At 33.2% G+C, this 22,217-nt stretch overlaps 1 long non-coding RNA gene across 4 annotated transcripts in view; it reads right to left on the reverse strand.

The window, feature by feature from the left end:
- The window catches only part of LOC143672710 (uncharacterized), a 425,488-nt gene that overhangs the window by 400,414 nt on the left and 2,857 nt on the right, over positions 1-22,217 (reverse strand). For all 4 annotated transcript variants that reach the window (XR_013169957.1, XR_013169958.1, XR_013169956.1 and 1 more), the window contains exon 2: positions 19,734-19,787. This is a non-coding gene — a long non-coding RNA (uncharacterized LOC143672710). The remainder of the gene's footprint in view (positions 1-19,733; positions 19,788-22,217) is intronic.

Genomic DNA, 22,217 nt, shown 5'->3' on the forward strand with positions numbered 1-22,217 from the left:
AACTCTAAGAAGAAAATGAGTCTGTTAGTTTTCTATCTTTCTAACATAATCAAATTACCCAAATGAGTGAGGATCAAATAAGAAAAGGCAGGCATCCAGGGTCATAACCAATTCTCCACCTATATGCAACTAACTAATGAGAAAGTTACTGCAAAAAAGTTACTACAAAAAAAGAAGTGTAAAAATGGTGAGACCATGGACTGCTCTATTAGGGCAACCAATTCAAAAAAGAACTAAAGAATATGCAAAAGCATGAGAAATATTTTTCACTAGAATGTAGGTCCCAGCAGGCCCACAAAACTCAGCAGTGAAGTAACAATGGAGAGGGCTGCCAAAAGGAGGATTGTCAGGTGAAAAAATTTAGATATAATAGATTATAACTTGAAATTAAAGGATTGGGAGCAATTTTACAATTATTTTGCATATTAGGGATGATAATTGATTAGATGCAATGAAAGTGAAGAAAAGGGCAAATTAAAACAACAGCTGATTCCAGAATAATTTTTTAATAAAAAACTACAAAACAGCAATAAAGGTTTTATATCTATTCAAAAATAATATAAACACTAATTACATTGAACAATATTTATGATATAATTATTTTGGGATAAGGTTCTGGCTAAGAGTTGGGCATGTATAGTGTATAAATGAAAATACTCATCATTTGATACATGGAGGTATCTAAAGATGAATATACATTTGGAAAGATAAAATTAAAAACAAAAAGATTACTGAAAACTGAAAAATACAAAGAAGCCTTAAAATAACTGAAAATACATACTTCTAAGAAATAAGGTTGAGGATGTGAAGAATTAAGGTATAGGGGAATTCTTGTTTATTACAATATTGGTGATTGTATTATTCAGTATCTCAACCTAAGACTATTTCATTTTGGTCCAACATCCAAAAGAAGAGAAACAGTTTGGGACAGCAAAAGTTCACTACCAAATGTTTACTTTTCTTGGCAACCATCTGTACTTTCTCTTCTAAGCAGAGATGCTTTGGACATGAACAGAATGAGACAGTGGCAGTATCCTCACTTTTCTGCATAGGTGTGGGAAGCTGAAGACACTTGAGAACCAATGCTGCTCATACTTCAACAATCACATGAATCTTTCCAATCTTGTAAAAATTCAGTTCCTGATTTAGTAGGTTTGTGGAGGACCCTTTGAAGTTGCCTTTCTAGCAAGCTCTTAAGATGTGTGATACAAAGGGCATACACACCTCACACTGCAAATTGCAAGGTCCTGTTTTGGTCTCCACTTCTTTATGGAAGTGGTTTTCAAACTTGAATACTTATTCAAATAATCTTAGAATCTTTTAAATTCTGAATGTCAATTTCAAAACCAAGGACAATTAAATCAGAATCTGTGGCAATGGATTCTAGATATCATAATAAAAGGAAGACAAATAATATCAAGGTGCAGAGACCATAAAATCCATTGTCTTAGAAGCAATGATTTAATATAGGTGATATTCTCACTTGAAATTGTGCAGCTCATAATATCAACAAAAACATCAGATTAGGGAGCTCCAATGGATCTTCTGTCCTCAGAAGAAATGAATAAAAAGCCTAAACTGTCAAAATCATATTTATCATAACAAATAGTCTCAGGTTTATAGCAACCACCTTGAAGGCTGAATCAAAAAGGTAACAAATGAGGAGAGACTTTGCAGTATTTCTACTTAGCCCTATAACCCCACATCACAAGTGTGGGATGGTTCTGAAGACATCAACATCTAATTCTTCTTCCTGATTCCAGAGGGATAAGGGAGATTTAGATCTCAAGAAACTGTGCTTGTCTCATTTAACCTCTCAGAACATTTCCTGAAGGTTAGATGAAAGTTTGTTGCCTTTCTTTGGTCTTAGAACTCTGTCATGGCAAAAATAGAGGCAAATTGGAGGATGGTCCTTGAAAACATTAGAATGAGAATGAGAATTGTCTGCTGCCTGGGTAAAAGATGCCCAGTGATGTAAGTAATAAACACATCAAAATCCTGTCTAGGAAAGCTGAAGAGGCCTATTTTAGAGAATAAATATTTTGAAAAACTTGTTTTAAGGGAAATCAAGAAAGCCAAGTGTGTGTTTTGAAAGCATTTGTGCTCATTCAGAAAAGGACCAAAAAGAACCTATGTTGCCACATCAGTGTGATGATAAAACTTCAAAAAATTAGGAAGTGAAGACAAAGGTAGTTGTTTAAAGGACCTAGCTAAGCATAAGGGAATACTCCAACAGAACCAATGTGTTAAGACAGGGAAAAGTATTTAATTTCACATGTGTGATTTTCATATGGAATGCTCTATGCATAGATAACATATACAAGTCTTAGTGAACACTCATGCTGTGTTCACTCATGTGAAACCCACTTGAAAATGATACCTTCAAATATACTAAGGTAAGTCAGAATCTGGACTCATTTGTGAATAGGATCTATGGATATTCTTTGGCAGAATGGAATGAATTTGGGCTTGAACCCAATAGGAGATACTTCATATGCAAAGAAAATTGAACATGAAGATGGGAAGGAAAGAACCAGACATTGAAGTCAGAGAAGGGAGAGAGATCACCATGTGACAGAGGCATTCCATCACCACAATTCTACCAAGTATGACAGAAATCATGGACTTGCTGACATTTTGATTTTAGTCTTCTAGCCTTCAAAACTGTGAGACAGTAAAGGCATGTTGCTTAAGTCCGTATTTGTCATGGCAGCTCTGGTAAACTAAGACTACTAGTATTAATGATTTTTTTGTATGTAAAACCTCTTTTTCTCAATATGACTCAGAGACAATTGCATACAACAATAATTATAAACCTATGTTATTGGGAATAAAATATATAAAGATGTAAATTGTGACAATAACTTAAAGAGGGGTTGATTGTGCTATGTAAGACTATTACCAGAAATAGAGGACTTAATGCTATAAACCACCTAGATCTAGGAGACCTACACAGAGCATGTCACAAAACAGAAGCAAGTATCCATTCTTTTCAAGCTCACATGGGATATTCTCAAGGTTAGACCACATATCTAGTTACAAAATATATCTATAAAATTTTTAAAAGACTGAAACACACAAAGTATCTTCCCAAACAATAATGAAATGAACCATAATTCAGTAACATAAGGAAAACTAGAAAATTCACAAAAGTGTGGAAATTAAATAGCACCCAATTAACAAACTGTGGGTGAAAAATCAATTACAAGGGTAATTACAAAACATATTGAGATAAATGAAAATGATAACACAACATACTAACTTTGTGGGATGAAAAGAAAGTACTGTTCAAGCAAATTGTATCTTGAAATACCTACTTTAATAAAGAAAAATGATTCCCAATTAAGTATATAACTTTACACGTTATGCATTGTATAGATCTACAAAAAGGAGAGCAGACTAAGCACAAAGTTATGAGAAAGAAGAAAATAAGAAAGATTAAAATGGACAAACACAGAATGTAGAAGAGAAAAAAAACAAAATCAACAAAACCAAAACACGGTTCTTTGAAACATCAATAAAATTGCCAAGACTTTACCTCAACTGACAAAAACACCAGTAACAAAAATGAGAAAATAAAGTGGGGGATTGAATGAGGATTCTATAAATAATTGTAATCCAACAAGTTAAAAGTGTGGATGGCAAAAATTCCTAGAAATAAACAAATTACAAAAATTAACTCAAGAAGATATAAAATATCTTACCAGAATTATAATAAGCAAAGAATTTGAATCAGAAATCAAAAACCTCCCCATGAAATAAAAATCAAGACACCTTCCCTGTTGAAATCAATAAAACATTTAAAGAAAAACTGGCACCAATGCTTTTCAAACTCTTTCATAAAACAGAATAGAAGGTGTATTATATCCACACAATGGAATATCATTCAGCCAGAAATAGGAAAGAAGTAATCACATCATATAACAATGAACAAATAAATAAACATGTTAAGTTAATGAAGACAGACCTAAAAGTTCACATATCTTAATGACTCTATTTATATGCAATAGCCAGTGTAAGTAAATACATAGAGACAGAAAGAAGATTAATGTTTAATAGGGTTTGATAGGGGTAGATATGGGGTTTCCTTTGAGGATTACAAAAATGTATTGGTACTAGATAAAACCAATGCACAACACTGTGAATACAGTAAATGCCACTGACTGTACACTTCAAAATAGTTCATTTGATGTTATGTGCATTCAGCTCCATCAAAAAAAGGGATAATCACAAGTCAAGGAAATCCAATTTACTTTTGAAACATAAAACATATTTTAATGTATCCATGTGAATATGAATATTACCAGATTAAAATTTCAATTAACTTTTGCCATGTTCACACCATGCAAAAACCCCCACCAGAGAAAAAATGAAAAATACCAAATGAAGATAGAGGCTCTAGAATTCCTTTCAAATGTTAAATTTGTGAATGAAATGGCAATAAACTTATGTACTACAACCATGCTATGTGCTAGAATTTTCATGTAATTTCTACCTATCAAAAACAATTCTAGACAATAAAAAGTGAAACACAAAACAAAAAAAGTGAAAGACAAAACAAAAAAATGCAAAAAGCAATTATAAAATTATCATCCCATTTTGATAGAACAGATAGCATTCATAACTTAATCAAGGGAGTGCTATTTGGCTTTTAACCTACCACCTCCATTCTCTCTTCTTTATCCCAGGAACCTGTTTTATTTTGTTCACATCATTTTACATTCTGAAATGTCCTTATTTATTCATCTTTATGCCAGTTTGAAAATATCATATGTCCCAGATAAGCCATGTTTTAATCCTGATCTAATCTTGTGGGAGCAACCATTTCTTCTAATAGAATTCAATGCTGTAGGGCACAAGCTGTGATTAAATTATCTTCACAGAGATGAAGCATGCCTAACTGTGGGTGTCACCTTTTTATTAGATGGAGATGTAACTCTGCCCATTCAGGGTGGGTTTTGATTAGTTTACTGAAGTCCTTTAAAAGAGGAAACATATTGCAGAGAGAGAAAGAAATGACAGAAACCTCAGAGCTGACAGAGAAAGCAGATGTAGATTCTTGGAGAACAGTTGCTTCAGAGAATAGAGACAAATGTTTGGAGATGCTTGGAGCCCAGCAGACATTGCCATGAGATGTTAAGCAAGACAGAATCTGGAGAAAGCCAAGAGAAACCAAGAGATTAAAACCAGCCCCAGAGCAGCAGTGAGGAACCCATGCATGTAGTGACTGAAAACAGCAGAGCCCAGGAGCAAGGGACCAGCAGTTGCCAGTCACATGATGTCCCAGCCAGCAGGTGTTCCAGACAATTTGGCCTTTCTTGAGTGAAGCTACCCTCTTGTTGGCACCTTAATTTGGGCATTTTCATAGACTTAGAACTGTAAGCTTGTAACTTATTAAATTCGCCTTTTGAAAAGCTGTTCCACTTTTGGTATATTGCATTCCAGCAGCTTGCAAACTAACACAATCTTCCAATTATTGATATTTCCAAATTTATTTGAGGGAATTCTGGCATGTTGTCTATAGGGTATCTAGTCAGTGTCTTTGTCTCCTTTCTCTATCTCCAGGACTAAAATGATTCCTTACATGATAATCAAGTCAGAAGCACTTATGAAGGAATTAAGGAATGTATGAATCTCTTTCCTGCCCTTCAAAATGGCCTTATATCTATATTATCCAACATCATATAGGGGTTCTTATTTTGTAATTTTCTGGCAAAGCCTATCAAGATGAAGTGTGTGCATCTACAGAATGAAGCCCTAACTGGGTTTATTATATTTGTAAACAGGGTGTGACCCCTGGAATATAGCCCTTCTTAGATTTATTAACTGTTTTAAAATAGAATGCAAAATAGAGGTTTATGTATGATGAAAATAAGCTGGAAAGTGTGGAAACTACAGAGAAGAGCAAAGTGCTTTCCTCTAAAATCTTGGGGGATCATCTGAGTTCTCCAAACTGTAAGCTGTGAACATACAACATTCACCTATACTTTCATAAGCCCTGCTTATATTCAGACATGTCATATCAAAGCAACTTTTACCTCATTATCTACATTTCCTATTTTTAATGAGTCCTTTTACCATTTGAGCTTTGAATCTCTTTCAGTAATTTTAACTGTCCCCTCCAAGATTCTATGCCTATACTGTGCAATACTGTAAGCCCTAGATTTGAATTAGTGTTAAATTTACATTGACTTTAAAAAAACCAAACAAAACTAAAAGTTCAGCTCCTCAGAAGCACCAGTTTTAACAGTCCCCTCCAAGATTCTAGATCTGAGCTGTGCAATATCATAAGTAATAGCCTCAAATTGCTGTTAAAGTTACATTGATGTTAACATAATCAATTAAAACTAAAATTTAAGCTCCTCAATAGTGCCAGTCAAATTTAAAGATCTCATTATGTACATGTGGGAAGTGGTTTCTGTGATGGACTGTGCAGATATATGAAAGGATGGAATACTATCTTTACTGCAGACAGCACTGTTTTGGCAAGTTGTCTGCATATTAGTATTTCCTTCTATTTTTTTGTATATAAATAATTTATTTTCTCCTCTCTTAATTGCCCTCTATGTCTTTCTTCAAATGATATTTTCATTGTATTTGTTTTCACTTCATAGGGTAAGTATGCATATTGTTTAATTGGTATTTTCCACAAAATGAGGCAAAAATTATCCTATAGCATTGGTTTAATTTTATTCACCTTTCAGATGTACTGCTTTCATGTATAAATTTCTTCTATACTTGTGGATTCCACTCTATCTTTAATATTACTGGATTAGGTGATGGCATGTCTCCACCTATCTGGGTGGGTTTGATTGGTTTACTGGAGTCCTATAAAAGCAGAAACATTTTGGAGAATGGGAGATTGGAGAGAGCAGAGAATGCTGCAGCACCATGAAGCAGAGAGTCCACAAGCCAGCAACCTTTGGAGATGAAGAAGGAAAATGCCTCCTGGGGAGCTTCATGAAACTAGAAGCCAGGAGAAGAAGCTAGCAGATGATGCTGTGTTCACCATGTGCCCTTCCAGCTGAGAGAGAAGACCTGACTGTGTTCACCATGTGCCTTCTCCCTTGAGAGAGAAACTCTGAACTTCATTGGCCTTCTTGAACCAAGGTATCTTTCCCTAGATGCCTTAGATTGGACATTTCAATAGACTTGTTTTAATTGGGACATTTTCTCAGCCTTAGAACTGTAAACTAGCAACTCATTAAATTCCCCCTTTTAAAAGCCATTCCATTTCTGGTATATTGTATTCTGGCAGCTAGCAAACTAGAACACTGAATTTTTGGATATATCAGATGTTGAACATCAATAAGGGTTTTGTTTTGATATATGACTGCTCTAATTTGCTAGCTGCCAGAATGCAATATACCATAAAATCAATAGCTTTTAAAAAGGAGAATTTAATAAGTTGCATGTTCACAGTTTTTAGACTGAGAAAATGTCCCAATTAAAAAAATCTATAGAAATGTCCAATCTAAGGCCTCCTGGGAGATACTTTGATTCAAGAAGACCAATGAACTTCAGAGTTCTTTTCTCAAATAGAAAGGCAGATGGTGAACACAGTCCGGGTTTCTTTCTTGTCTGGAAGGGCACGTGGTGAACATGGGATGATCTGCTAGCTTCCTCTCCAGCTCCATGGGAGGTATTTTTCTTATTCGTTTCCAAAAGTCACTGACCAGTGGACCTTTGCTTCATGGTTCTGTGGCATTCTGTCATCTTTCTCTGCTCTCTCTGAATCTCCAGGTTTCTCCCAAATGTTTCCTCTTTTATAGGGTTCCAGGAAAGTCAAGACCCACCTGGAATGGATGTAGACACATCTCCACCTAATCCAGTTTAACACCCACTCTTGAGTGAGTCACATCTCTATGGAGATAATCTAATTAAAGTTTCCAACATACAGTAATACATAGGGATTAGAAGAAATGGCTCCCTTTACAAAATCAAATTAGGATTAAAACATGGCCTTTCTAGGGTACATACATCTTTTCAAACTGGCACAGTGATCCAATATGAAAGTATAGATTTGTAATTTATAATTTGAGTTATTACTTCATTCATATTAAATAGATTTTGTTTTCTACAGGATTTGTCTTTGTTTTTCTATCTATGCTTTGCTAGAATGTAAGCAGAAAGGAAGAAATAAATTTTTTTGTTCAACTGTCCATTTTTTCCCCTTAATACCTGGACTAGCACCTAGCCCATTGCTGCTACTGGAATCACTTAATAATATCTCTTTAAAACACTGCATTATTGAGTAAAAGGAAGACAAATCACTGGTGAGTGGATAGTTGATTTTTTTACTAACAGAGCTATTGGTAACATGTTTTGCTGTGGAAACAAAGAGATGCCTAACACTGAACTGCAGCACTAAGCAGATCTGCTCACAGAGAGGAAGGGCTGGGAAATGACAAGCCTGCTTTTACATGACAAAGAATGCTTTTATGTATTAAAGTGGCATTGAGGATGTATAACATCTACTTTTGTTGACTGTTTAAGAGATTCAGATGGAGAGCCTAAGCAGAGCACTCACACATCCTAAAGGCACTAAGGACTTAAATCACTACATTTGCTCTGTTGATAATTTGTATAATACTTTTTGTACAAAGTATCTTTGAATGAATGGACACCTGAATGATTTGGAAGCATTAAAATGTTTGTAACATCTCCTCAAGATGTTCCTTGTAATATATTTCATCTCCATCTCATCACATAGTTTCTAGTGACTCCATACTGCAGCCCACTATGAAGTGTGTTTACTTTGACTTCCTTCACTTAATATATGTCTTTGTCACAGTCGACATTTTTATTCATCTATAGTTAGCTCCTACATGCAAGAATTCTTGTGCATCTTTTACTGTGATATTTTGAAAGAATGTATGTGCTTATATTATGAGCCATGATTGTGTTACCTGACAGTTTTGTAGACATTCTCCAGTGTTTCATCAAGTTGGGGAAACCGTTCCCACTATTTGACTTGTTTCTTTTTTTTTACTGACCCTAAATATTTATATTTGAATTACAAATGGTGAGAAGGAAGTTTGTTTAGAAATTGTTATATTTATATTTGTTTATCCACACTTAGAGTGAGCATTCCAAAACTCTAAAATGAAATTTCTTAATTTCTATGAAATTAAATCATAAAATTATTTTTCACATTGTGCACTTTTTCTTTACTAGTAACATTAATTTCTTCTGTTTTAGAAACAATAAAAAAGTCAGTGGGTCAAAGAAGAAATTGCAAGAGAAATCAGTAAATATTTCAAAACAAATGAAAATGAGAACGTAACATACCAAAACTTATGGAATGCAGTGAAAGCAGTGCTAGGACAGAAAATTCTGGCCCTAAACACCTACAATAAAAAGGAGGAAAGAACTAAAATAAAAGACCTAATGAAACACCTGAAGAAACTAGAGAAATGATAGCAAACTAATCTCAAAGCAAGCAGAAGGAAAGAAACAAAGATTAGGCCAGAAGAAAATGAAATAGAGAACCAAAAACAGTAGACTCAACAAAGCAAAATTTGGTTCTTTGAGAGGATCATTAAAATTAACAAACTTCACTAGATTGAAAAATCAAAAACAGAGAAGATGCAAATAAATAAACTTAGAAATGAGAGGGGTGACATTATTACTGACCCCACAGAAATTAAAAGGAGCATAAGAGCATATTGGAACAACTGCATGAAGAGAACTAGACACTTAGATAAAATGGACAAATTCCTAAAATTATATGAATCCTACCCTGACTCTAGGAGAAATAGCAGACCTCAACAGGCCAGTTACAAGAAAAGAGATTGAATCTATCATCAAAATCCTCCCCACCAAGTAAAGCCCAGGACCAGATGGCTTCACAGGTGGATGCAACCAATCATTCTATGAAGTATTTAGTATCAATTGAGCTCAAACTCTTTAAAAAATGGAAGAACACTACCTAATTCATTCTACTATTCCAACATCATCCTAAGACCAAAGCCAGGTAAAGCTGCTACAAGAAAAAAATAATTATGAAACAATTTATCTAATGAATATAGATTCAAATATCCTCAACAAAATACTTTCTAATCAATCCAACAGTATATTAAAAGAATTAGATACCACAACCAAGTGGGTTTTATCTGAGAAATACAAGGTTTGGCTCAGTACAAGATAAATAGTATAATACATGTAAAATTTGAAGGCAAAAATTCACATGATCATATCAGTTGATGCACAAAAAGCATTTGACAAAACTGAATATGCTTTAGTAAAATACTTCCAAAGATAAGAATAAAAAAGTTCCTCAACATGATAAAGGGCATATATGATAAACCCACATAAACATCATACACAATGGTGACAAACTGAAAGCTTTCCCTCTAATGTTTTAACAGTGCAATGATGCCCACATCCACCACTGTTATTCAACAGCATGCTTAAAGTCCTACTAGAGATATTAGGAAATAAAAGGGATCCATATTGTAAAGGGAGAATTAAAACATTCACTCTTTGCAGATGATATGATCCCATCTATATATATTTTCAAAAAATCAACAAAACTACCAGAGCTAATAAATGAGTTCATCAAAGTGATGAGATACAAGAGCATCATGCAAATATCAGTAGTGTATTTATACACTAGTACTGAGTATTCTGAAGAGGAAATCAAGACTAAAATTATTCCATTTACAATGGCAACTAAAAGAATCAATACCATGGAATAAATTAACCAAGTATATAAAGGACCTGTATTTGGAAAACAACAAAATATTGTTAAAAGGAATCAAAGAAGAACTAAATAAATGAGGGACATTCCATGTTCATGTATTAGAAGAATAAATATTGTTAAGAAGTCACTTCTACCAAAATTGATTTACAAATTCAAGGCAATCCTGATCAAAATATCAATAGCTGATGTTGAAGAAGAAGAAAATGAAATTATCCAATTCATTTGGAAGATTAAGAGGCACAGAATAGCCAAAAACATCTTGAAAAACAAGAAAGAAGTTGGAGGACTCACACTTCCTTACTTCAAAGCTCATTACAAAAATTCATTGATGAAAACAGCCTGGACCTGACATAAAGATAAACATATTGATCAATGGAAGCAATTGAGAGTTCAGAATTAGACCTGCACATTTTGAACAATTGATTTCTGACAAGTCTGACAAGTCCACTCTACTAGGACAGAACAGTCTCTTCAACAAATGTTGGAAAAACTGGGAGACATCTATATCCAAACAAAGAAAGAGGACCACTATCTCACACCTGATACAAAAATTACTTCAAAATGGATAAAAGACCAAAATGAAAGTGACAGGACCATAATGTTCCTGGAAGAAAATGTAAGTAGAACATGTGGTGGATAAAGGTTTATTAGACCTTACACTCAAAATCACAAGCAATGAAAGAAAGAATACATAAATGGAACCTCCTTAAAATTGAATACTTTTGTGCTTCAAAGGGCTTTGCCAAGAATGTGAAAAGTCAGCCTACTCAATGGAAAAAATATTTGGAAATCACAAATCCAATAAGAATTTATTATCCAGATTATACAAAGAAATCATACAACTCAATGATAAAATGTCAAATCCAATAAAAAGTGAGCAAAAGACTTCAATGGACATTTTTCAAAAGAGGAAATACTAATGACTAAAATACACACAAAAGCATACTCAGCATTAATACCTATTAGGGAAATGTAAATCAAAATTATGAGCTATCATTTTACACCTACTAGAATGGCCAATATTTAAATAAAACAAGAAAAATACAAGTGTTGGAGAGGATATGAAGAAATAGGAACACTCATTTACTGCTGGTGGAGATGTAAAATGGTGCAGCTGCTGTGGAAGACAGTTTTACCATTCCTCAGGAAGCTAAATAAAGAACTGCCATATGATGCAGTGATACCATTACTGTGTATATACCCAGAAGTGCTGAAAGCAGGGACATTAACAGACATTTGCACACTGATGTTAATAGCAGCACTATTCACAACTGCCAAAAGATGGAAACAACTCATGTTTATCAACTGATGACAGATAAACAATAAACATAATTGAATATCATTCAGCTGAAAGGAGGAATGAATTCCTGATGTCTGCAACAACACACATGAACCTTGAGTACATTATGCTGAGTGAAGTAAGCCAGACACAAAAGGACAAATATTTTATGATCGCACTAATATGAACTAATAACAAACAAAATCAGAGTCATAATCTAGAATATAAGGTACCAGGACACTGGAGGGTAGAAAATGGAGAGCTAATGCATATTTTTTTGTAGAATTTTTTATTACATTGATTCATAACAATTTGAAATGGATGAAAGGTGATGACTATATTATTGTGATTCTAATTAGAACTTATGAATTATGTGATAGTGGTTAAAAGGGGAAATTCAGTGTCATGTGTGTCACTAGGAGGAAAGCTAGATAAAACAGATGATGACAGTGGTTAGTAGTAAAAAGATAAGAATATTCTTTCATGAACTAGTACAAATGTATGTCATTATCACAAGATGCTAATAGGGTGATAGCTGGGAAAAACTATACCTAAAACAAACTATGGACTACAGTTAACAATAATATTTTAATATTCTTTTACCAACTGTAAAATAGACACCACACCAATGTTAAGTTTCAATAATAATGGGCTATGACATGTATCAGATTTTCTTTTGGGAGGAATGAAAGCATTTGGAAATTGCCTGTGGTGATGAATGCACAATTGTTGTTGATTATACTGTGAGAGCCATTGATTGTATACTTTGGATGAATTGTATGTTATGTGAATATACACCCATATGGTGTGTGAATATATCTCCATAGAAGTGCTTTAAAAATAAAAGAAATAAACCTTGGACATCATAAGGCACTAGAAAAAAATATTTATAAAGTACTGAAAAAATTATAAAGCAACACTGTTTATATCTAGAGAAGCTCTTTTTCAAAACTGAGGGAAAGACTAAGATATTCTCAGATAAACAAAAGCTGAGGAAGCATCATTTGATATGCCCTACCAGCAAAACCAAAGTGAGTTCTTAAGTGTGAAAGGAAAGGATACAAGATAGATGATCAAAGAAGCATGAAAAGATCCCTAGGAAGGAAATTATGTTGGTAATTTTAAATTTCAGTGCTATTTTATTGTATTTTTGGTATGCAACTTTACATGCAGAATATATCAGGCAAATGCATTAAAGTAATGAAAAATGAATGGTTTCAGGCTCAAAAGGAATAAACACATAATTTGGGACAAGAACTTTAAAAGAAGGGTGAATAGAGAAATATAGGAACAAATTTTGTGTATGACCTTGAAGTTAAGTTGGTATCAAAATCTAAAGAGATTATTAGATACAGGATGTTAAATTAAACTCCATGGTAATCACAAAGAAAATACCAGAAAAATATGCAAAAAAGGAAATGAGAAGTATTTCTGTAGTGGTTCATTAAAAAAGATCAACTAAATTAAAAAGGAGGAAGTAATGAAATAATTGAAGTACAAAAAATTATGACTTACAAAAACCAAATACAAAAATTTTCAGAAGTCCTGAATTACCAGGAGTTATTTGAAAAGTAACTGTCTTAGGGCAGGCCGCAATGGCTCAGTGGCAGCATTCTTGCCTGCCATGCAAGGGTCCTGGGTTCATTTCCTGGTGCCTGACCATGTATTAAAAAATGCAATTGTCTTAAATATTCAATTTATCCCATCTACATCATGACTTTCTCCATCATGTATTCAATATGTCACAGGTTAGCATAAGAAATTAAATGGGACCTTTATTGGAGTTATGTAGACACTGCAGCTGACACATGAAGGCCACTAGACAACTCAGAAAATGTCTAGGAACTCAGAAATGCATAAAATTTATGTATAGTATTATGTAATATCAATATGTGTTATCTTTCAATGTCAATAAGTTATTGTAAGCAGAAAAAAATTCAGACTTCTTCTCTGTTATGAGTAGAGGACCAAAAAATTGTATGCAGATTTTATACATTGTGGGGGCACCACTTGCTCCCTAACCCTGCGATGTGGAAGGGAGAACCCTATTCTACTTACAAGTGACACACCTTAAATTCAAAGACAAAAACTAGTCAAAAGTGAAAGGATGAAAAAATATCCCATGATTATTATAACCAAAATAGAGTGGGGAAGATTAAATAATCAGCAGACAAAACAGACTAAAAGCCAAATATTCTTAGGAGGAACAAAGAAAGACCTTTTATATACTGATAAAAGGGTCAATTACAAACATAAATAGAATATGTAAACTCAGTCTTAAAACATAGAATATAGGGTACATAGAAATAGACAGAAGTTAGAGAAGAGGGGGACAATTACCTATTACACAGAGATTTTTTTAAAAAGGTTGAACTTAAATATTTGGGAATGTGTAGAGGTGAGGGTAGCTTGTTATTGGGATTATAAGTAACAGTTTTTTGTTTTAGTGAATTTGGTTGAAAGGGGTTGATAGAGAAATAATAAGTCACCAGTTAACACTACAAATATAATCAATTTCTTGTATGAACTAGTACAAATATATAATGCTTGTATAAAGAGTTAATATAAGTGATATATGGGGAAAATACCTTTGTCAGCTATAGACTAGAGTTAACAGTAATACCTTAATATTATTTCATCAACAGTAATAGGTGTACCACACCAATATTAGAGGTCAACAATAGAGGAGATAAGGGATATGGCATGATTTGCTTTTCCTGTTTTATATGTCTATGTGTCCTTTTTCTTTGTGGAGCAATGAAAATGCTCTAAATCTGATTGTGATTGTGCTTGCACAATGAGGGGATGCTACTGTGAGACACTGTATACATATATGATATGTCAATATATCACAATAAAATTTGAGGATGAAAACATGTAAATAAAAATTCTGAGGCCTAAAACATGTGAAACAAATATCACAGATTGATGGGAGAAATAGGTGATTCCATATTAATAGTAGAAGATTTCAAAAATCACTTTAAATAATGGCTAGCACATCCACAATGAAGGCCAAAAGAAAAAGGGGACTTGAATAATAATATGTACTAACAGATGCAACAGACATATATCATTGTATATAACATAAAAAGAGAGGGAGGGTATGAGAAATAGGTTACACAAATATGTTCAAAAACAACAGAGTAAATATTTTTCTGAAGTGAAGAAGGATCATTCCCTAGGACAGACTGTATATTATATCAAAAACACATTGGAATACAAGTTTCAACAAATTTTAGAAGATTGAAATCATATAAAGGAGCTTACCTGAACAAAATGAAATTAATCTAATTATCAGTAACAAGAGAACATGAAAATTTACAAATATGTGGAAATTAAACAATGCACTCATAAGAAACCAATGTGGCAAAGAAAAAAATCACGAGGAAATTTGGAAAATCTTAAGATGAATGAAAAGGAAAATACAAAATACCCAAACTCATGACAAAGATTAGATAGATTGATAAAGAAACAAAAAGAGAGGACACAAAAAACAAAAATCATTTGAACTGAAAGGGGAAATAGTGAAATAAAAAGGATTGTAAGAGGATATTAAGAATGACTGTATGCTAATAAATTAGATAGCACATGAAATGGACAAATTCCCAGAGATACAAAAGTTGACTAAACTGACTCAATAAGAAATATAATTTCAAAAAGACCAAGAATAATTAAGTATTACATCAGTTATCAAAACCTCCCAATGCAGCAAAATCTAGGACAGTATAGCTTCATTACTGATTTAAGTAGAATTTCTCCAAAGAAAATACAAATAGCCAATAGTACATGAAAAATTTTTCAACATCATAGGTTATCAGAGAAATGCAAATCAAAAGTAAAATGAAATACCACTTTCCATCCTCTACATGGCTATTGCTAACCAAGTCAAGAATAATAAATTTTGATGAAGATACAGAGAAATAGGGATCCTGATATTATTGCTAGTGGCACTGTAAAATGGTATAGTCACTATGGAGACCAGTTTGGCAGTGCTACAGAGTTGAAAATGGAATTCCCATATAACCTAACAATCCAACTTCATGGTATAAACTCAAAAGGTAGGGATACAGATAATATGATATACCAATGTTTACAGCAGCATTGTTCAAAGGAGTAAAACATGGAAGCAACCTATGTCCATTAATAGATGAATGAGTAAACAAAAAGTGGTATACAAATGTTTTGGAGCAGTTAGAAGACAAAATCTGAAATGGTGATATGGTAGCCCAAGACAAACTCTGGGATCTGTCCTGTAGCTACTTGTTGACAAATGCTTTGAAAACTATTGCTTTTGTCTTTCTTTGCTTTGTATATATGTTACATTATAAAATTAAAAATTAAAAAATAGAAAATTAATTCAAAATAAAATTAATATTCTCTTACAAACTAAGGTCTGTAGTTAACAGTAATGCTGTAATATTCTTTCATTAATTATAACAAAGTCACCATACCAAAGCTAGCTGTCAATAATAAGAGGATATAAAGGGTATGGTATTTCTTTTGGAAGAAGTGAGAATGTTCTCATATTAAAAGTGATGATGAATGCATAACTATGTGATTATACAAAGAGCCTTTGATTGTACACTCAGAATCACTTGTACAGTGTGTGAATAAAAACTGTTTAAAAAAGTGGTATACATACAGTGGAATATTATTCAGCTGTAAAAGTGAATGAAGATCTGATACATACTATAACATGCATGAATCATGAAGACATGTATAAAATAAACCAGACACAAAATGACAAATATTGTATGAACTTGTTTATACAAAATAACTGAAAGAAGGAAATTTCATGGTGACCAATGGCTGCTGTGTTACAAAATTATGTTGTTACCAAAGTCTTGATGTGTACAGAGGGAAAAGGAATTATTGTTCGATGAGTAGAAAGTTTCTGGTTGAGGTGATGAAGAAGTGGGATAATAGACATTGTGATAGTAGCAAAATGTCACGAATGTAATTGATCCATCTGAAATGTCCATTTGAAAGTGGTTAAATGGGAAACTGAGTAGTTTAATTGGTACCACAAGAACAAGTTTTAAATAGATCACAATGATATATAAATTTCACACTCATGAAAATGGTTACTATTAAAAATAAATACAAGGTGCAGTGAATTAGAAAACCTTGTACATTTCTGGTGGTATTATAAAATGATGCAACTACTGTGTGAAAGAGTTTGAAGATTTCTCAAATAGTTAAACATACAACTAACATCTGACCTGGCATTCTACTTAAAGATATATTCCCCAAAGAACAGGAAACTCAAACATATAATTGTAGAGCAATACTTACAAAAACGTTTTTATTACATCTAAGAGGTGGAAGCAACCCAAGTATGCATCAACAGAGGAGATAAAATGTGTTATATAAACATACAATGGAATATTATTTAGCTGTAGAATGAAGCTCTGACACATACTACCATGAATGAACTAGAAGACATCACAATGAATGTAATGTTTGGCACATACAGACATATTGTATGATTTCACTCATTTGAATAACTGAAACAAGCAAGTTCAGAGACAGAAAATAGATTAGAGCTTATCTGGTGCAGGATAGATAGACAATAGTGAATTGATGCACAATGGCTACAGAACTTCTGTTTAGGGTAAAGGAAAGGTTCTGGAAATGAATGGTGGTGAGCATAGTCCAACATTGTCCATGTAACTAATCTCAGTGAATGCTATTCTTAGGAGTGTTTGAAATGGTAACATTCATGCTGTATATATGTTTCCAGAATACAAAAATTGTCTTTGTCTCTTTTGTTGCTCTTTTTTTAAACTGTGGAAACATATATACAGAATACATGTTATCCTGTCTCTTTTCTTATCCCAAGATGGGCTCTAATATTGGAGAAAAGACTTGAAAAGAGCTTGTTGGACATATGCACTGCAACGATATTAATGTCTATAACTTGTTATCTCTACATAAGGCAGTTACATTAGTGATTATCCTATTTCTAAGAATATTTACATAGAAGTATTGTGTGTAAGGAAAATGGTGTATCCAGGATACACTCAAATGTTTAGGAAGGAGAAAGACATAAAGGAAGAAAGAAGGAATGGCAAATGTGGCAAAATATAAAAAATACTAAATCAGGTTATAGGGGCAGGGTTGTGTTTTGATATTCTTTATTTTTTGCATTTGCCCTATGTGCCAGTTTTAAAGGATTTATGTACCTTAGAAAATCCATGCTTCAATCTAACCCAATATTGTGGAGACAGCTATTTCTTTGAGTCCTATCCAGTGCTGCATGCTAGGAACTTATCTCCATAGAGATGTGGCTCCATCCATTCCAGGAGGGTACTGATTAGTTTACTAGAATTCTTTAAAAGAGGAAACATTTTGAGGAAAGTGGAGAACAAGGAGAGAGCCACAGAACCACAAGCCAGAGACATTTGGAGATGAAAAAGGAAAATGCCCCCCAAGAGAGCTTCATGAAACAAGAAGCCTGGAGGGAAATCAAGCAGCATTGCCATAGTCACCAGGCACGTTTCCAGTTGAGAGAGAAACCCTGAACTTCATAGGCCTTTCTTAAGTGAATGTAACCTCTTATGCCTTCATTTGGACATTTTTATAGACTTGCTTTAATTGGAACATTTTCATGACCTTAGAACTGTAAAATTGCAACTTATTAAATTCCCCTTTCTAAATGTCATTCTGTTTCTGGTATATTGCATTCTGGCAGCTAGCAAACTATAATACCCTATAATGTAGAAATTATTTCAGTGACATTAAAGGAAAAAGTGAAATGAGAAGGGAATTAAAATGGCACATTACAAAATAATGGAGGATTTAATAATAAAAAATACACATAGAAATCAATTAAAATGCAAGTTTTATGACTTTCATTGTAAGTAATTTTATTCATTATGCCATACTCTATTCTCATTTATCTTAATAAATTTTCATTTAAAGAAATTATTTGCTTAGAACAGAACTTGGTGCAACCATCTATTGTCTGTAAGAGAACCACTTTAGATACAAAGGCCAGAGAGGTTCAAAATGAAGGAATGGAAAACAGTAATGAGATACTACATGCAAGCAATACCTAGAAATTAAATAGGTACACAAGAATAAAAGATAAAAATTAAAACAACCATAGTTATAAAAAACAAACTATATTTTGCATATATATGAAAGTGTCAACCTATCAAGAACATGTAAAAATTACAATCTTATATGCAGGGAACAGCAGAGTACCAAAATATATGGAGAAAAAAGTAAATATGTGTCTATTTGGATGGACATATAACTCTCTATTATGATAGATAGTTCTATTATAATAGGTGGACAGCTCAATTTTCCATTTCACAAATGAATAGAAAAACTAGACAGATGATTGATAAGGAAATAAAGGACTTAAACAACAATATAATCCAACTACTTCCAGCAGAATATACATTCTTCTGAAGTCCATGTGGAACATTCACAGAATAGATCATATGTTACTCTATAACTTATATAAAAAACATTGAAAACATAAGTAACTTCTTTGACTGAGTGAAATGACATAAGAAATAGATAACAAAAGGGAAAGTGGGAAGTTCCACAAATTTGTGGAAATTGAACGAAATGCTCAAAGGGCCACAGATGAAATCATGAGGAATATTAGAAAACACTTAGAGATATACAAAATTGAATACACAACATAACTTATAGGATGCACTGAAAATCTTGCCAATAGAGAAATTTAGCCATAGACATCTGCATTTAGGGTGGGCATAGTGGCAGAGTTCTCACCTGCCATGCTGGAGGCCTCGGTTCAATTCTTGGTCCCTGCCCATGCAAAAAAAACTGTATTTAAAAAGAATAACAATTTTAAATTAATACCAGAATTTACAACTTAAGGAAATAGTAAAAGAAGAGCAAACGAAACCCAAATCTGGTAGAAGGAATGAAATAAAGATTAGATCACAGATAAATTAGAGAGCTGAAAAACAACAGAATCAATACAACTGAAAGTTGGGCTTTGAAAAGATCAACAAATTTGAAAATCTGATAGCTAGATGAAGAATAAAAGAGAGAAGAAACAATTCATTAAAGTTAGCAACAAAAGTGGTGACATTTCTAACAACTTCACAGAAATAAAATGGGTTTTAAGAAAACCTACAAACATTTCTGCCCCAACAGATTAGATATCTTTGTCAAGATGGCCAATTCCTAGAAACCCACCTTGTTCACTTTATAATATTTACTCTTAAAAATTCACTTATTTAAAAAACTGCATATTTTTGAAGAGCAGGTATTTTATGTAATCATGTATTCTACTTTTTATATTATCCATAATTTCATGTTACCTTTTGTCTTTCTAGCTTAGTTATTATGCAACATTTTTAAAGGAATTAATAATCTCTTTGAGTCAAGGCTGTGTTGGTCAATGCAAATATACAGGCAAACAAAACAGTCAATTGTCTGCCCTGTGGTGTTTAAGTTTAGTTTACAAAGGATAATTTAAAGTTAAAAAATGTCAATATTAATTATGTACATATATCAAAGGACATCATTTTTGGGATGGGACAATCTTCTTGGAAAGAACAGATGTGCTTTTGGTGAAATTTTAAGTATTGAGCTGGGCAAAGTCCTAGAAAATTTTCCTGGTATACAAACTAGTTTAATGAGAAAATTGTACAAAATCTCAGCAACAACAGACTGTTCTTTGCAGAAATTGAGAGTGGAATGGACTGCAGACAATTGGGGTGGACTGGATGGGAAAGAGTGACAGAGAGAAGAATTCAGGGTCTGAGGACAATTGTAAGCCCTATAGTCCTTGTTCTAAGAACAGTGCATGCATTGACAAATTTAAAGAAAAATGACATGATGAGATATCTGTGTCCAAGTGAGCACTTTAGGTTTAGGATACATTGACATTAGGACTAAAGGGGTACATTAAGAGAAAATTTAGAATGGCACTGGTGAATTTTAAATATTCAAAGATGGATGCCTACAAACCTTAATGAAAGAAATAAGACCTGTATCATAGGATGCAATATGGAAATTGAAATCAAGTATAATTTGATCCTCTCTTCTTGAATCTCACCTTGACTAAGAAAAGGTGACTTACTTGAGGCCTCACTTGAATCATCTTGCAGGAGATCCCACTAGTGCAATCTGGTACAATTTAAGCATTAAATAAATAACAGATGAGAATACATTGAATAAAATAAGATGCATGATGTTTGAGTGCTGTAACATAGCCAGTGAGCAAGCAAACCCTTTGTAAGGCAGAAAGCCAAATAAAATATAGATCACTGTTAGAAATGGAAAATATGACAGGATGGCAACCATTAGAGGGTGGTTGACTGGGTTGAAAGGATTGTGGGTGGAGGATGAATGGAGACCGCAGTATTAATATCTCAAAATATGCCTTCATAAAATGACATTATAATACAAAGTGAAAGCATGTTTTTGCATATGGAAGAACTTTAAGAAATTTTAACAGGTTATAAAAGTGTTTTCACTGATGTGTGAGGAAAGTGGATCTCTGATCATGCTTGATTGAATGCAGTAAGTAAAGCACTGCTTCAAGCTGGGTTTCTACTGGGAATATTGGGCCTAAATCTCAAAAGGGAACACTGAGCAGATGAAGGCTGGGTCATACGTGCTCCTTAAATTTGTCAAAGATGTAAAAATAAAAGAACCTCAGGAGGAGTTCCATATTGAAATTAATTGGAAAAAATAGATATTTTTAGAGAGTTTGAGAAGGGTGGAACAAAGGATAAAAATTGAAGAGATCTGTAAGTGAGTTTATAGCATTGAATCAAAGTTGATTTCTGATTTGAAGTTTTTTAGGAATATGCCTTTGTTTTGCCAATAAATACAATGGAGTATATTTATGAAATGTTTGTTCGTGATCAAATATGGTTAAATCCTAACAGCTGGAGAAACTTTGTAATGGGATCAGCAAATCTTTGCAGCAACTCTTGCAATTTTTTGTATCATTTGATATAATTTCAAAATAAATTACTATTAAATCACCCATGTCCATCTCCCAACATCTCCCGAAACCTTATTAGGTCCTTAATTGGAAATCATTCCCTTCATAAACTCTTTTTTGGGGGAATGAGTATCAATGTCACATGACTTTTGAGAACATGGTATATATTTTCATTCTTTCAGAATGCTATTTGTTTTTTCAAGTATTTTATGGTTTTCTTCACATGGGACTTTTCTTGTTAAATTTATTTTATTGTTTGTGTTGCTGTTGTGAATAGACCATTTCCTTCA

Source organism: Tamandua tetradactyla (genome assembly GCF_023851605.1).
Source record: "Tamandua tetradactyla isolate mTamTet1 chromosome 1 unlocalized genomic scaffold, mTamTet1.pri SUPER_1_unloc_2, whole genome shotgun sequence".
Lineage (NCBI taxonomy): Eukaryota > Metazoa > Chordata > Mammalia > Pilosa > Myrmecophagidae > Tamandua > Tamandua tetradactyla.